A 2063-nucleotide genomic window follows, 5' to 3' on the forward strand; every position below is an offset into this window, starting at 1 on the left:
AAAAAAAAAAAAAAAAAAAAAAAAAACAAGTGTTTTCTCTAAAGGCCAAGGATACTTCCCCATCACACTTCCATTTCTACTTGGATTTTCCCATTCTGATTCTAGATGCTCCAGAGTTTCTATGGCCCATTTCACCTCTGTTAGAGATGTGTCCTCAAAATCCCAGGAGTCTCCAAGGGACTGAGTCAAAGCCTCCCAGCCTCCTCCTGAAGTACTAAGGGCAAGGGGAAAATAGCCCTCCTATATTGCTTCATAGGAGAGAGGATGCTTACTATATTTCCTTAGTTTGTCTCCATCCATTTGCAGACATACACAAAGTGATTGTGGATGCGGAGTTTTATGCAGTTGGGCACACCAAGATGTAGCAGTAGGGATCTCAGGTTAGACACAGGTGGAGGAATGGGTATAGAAACCCATCAACCTGTGGCCTTATAACGTTTAAAGAGATCATAGAGTGACCGACCAAGATGAAGCAGCACCCTCAGAGGGAAGAAGATAACTCTCTGTCCCCATTCCGGACACATAATCCAGCAGATAAAATTCACTTGGACAATTCTGGGTCATAAAGAAGACAAGTCCTGGCTGGAGAGATAGCTCAGCGGTTAAGAGCACTGACTGCTCTTTCAGAGGTCCTGAGTTCAATTCCCAGCAACATGGTGGCTCATAACCATCTGTAATGAGGTCTGGTGTCCTGATTAATGCTGAGACATAACACTGTTCAAAGCACTGAAAATATGCAACTGTAAATGCTCATTCATAGATGGGGCTTCTATATCAACACTCTTCACCAGAATGCTGTACACATAATAAATAAATAAATAAATAAATCTTTTTTAAAAAGAAGAAGACAAGTCCATTGGGTCTGGTCAGTTGTCACTGGGATGAACAATGAGATTTCTATCGAGTGTAAAGCAATGGATTCAGTTTACAGAGAAGTAAATGCCATTTGGGCATGAACAACATTGGTGTGGATTGTCACGTGTTGATTAAGTTCACTGAAAAGTTAGTGCTGGAGATGGGATTTGACCCTTCTCTGACCATATTTATCTCATAATGTCTTCCCAGGCCTTATCCTGGGTCAGGGTGAACGCTGACTGTGATGAGAAAGGAGGACAACTAAATAGCCCAAGAATAAAAGCATAGTGCCCTTAAGAACAGCAAGGGGATAAATTATCTCAAGTAAAAGCTACTGTTGCTTACTTCAGGACAAAAAAAAAAGATGTTTATAGTAAAACAAATAATTAGATTCTTATCCATGCAGAAGGCAGTAACCCTACTCTAATAGTTGAAACAGGGATTTTCTTTCTGGGGAAGGTTGTAAATATAGAATTGAGGAAGATTTGCTATGCACCTAATGCTTCTCTCTATTTGGTATTTGCTACTTATGCTTAAAACCTGGAGTACATAGCCGGGCGGTGGTGGTGCACGCCTTTGATCCCAGCACTTGGGAGGCAGAGGCAGGTGGATTTCTGAGTTCGAGGCCAGCCTGGTCTACAGACTGAGTTCCAGGACAGCCAGGGCTATACAGAGAAACCCTGTCTTGAAAAACCAAAAAAAGGAAAAAAAAAGAAAAAAAAGAAAGAAAAAAGAAAGAAAATAAGGGTAATTCTCCAAGAATTCTAACCGAAACAATAGTAGACATCCTTCCAGTGGATAGCAAGGAGCTGTATTCATGGTTAAGGAAGGGAAGAATTGAATGCCTGTGAGCAATGCAGCCCTCAGACTTCTCTTTCCTGAAGCAGATTAACTCTGATGCAGCCTGCATGTGTTTCCCCATGACAGTTGGAGAATACTTAGCTCCAAAGGACATTTATAGCCATCAGACAGCCAGGTGACAAGCTATCAGGCTCTCCTATAGATGAGCCTGAAGTGAAACCAAAGACCTGCCCCTCTCTCAAACTGCTACTTCCCTGATAGAGGAAATCTTGAGCACTCATGTTATAAGACCTTGCTAACAAAACCTTTAGTGTGACACCTGCTCTTAGAAACCAACCCTTGCCAGGCGGTGGTGGCACACGCCTTTGATCCCAGCACTTGGGAGGCAGAGGCAGGCGGATTTCTGA

The 2063-nt window shown here is 42.5% G+C and overlaps 1 protein-coding gene across 1 annotated transcript in view; it reads right to left on the reverse strand.

Moving 5' to 3' along the window:
- Positions 1 to 2063, reverse strand: part of LOC116087358 — a 59435-nt gene that overhangs the window by 29882 nt on the left and 27490 nt on the right. The window lies entirely within an intron of this gene.

This window comes from Mastomys coucha, chromosome X (genome assembly GCF_008632895.1).
Source record: "Mastomys coucha isolate ucsf_1 chromosome X, UCSF_Mcou_1, whole genome shotgun sequence".
Lineage (NCBI taxonomy): Eukaryota > Metazoa > Chordata > Mammalia > Rodentia > Muridae > Mastomys > Mastomys coucha.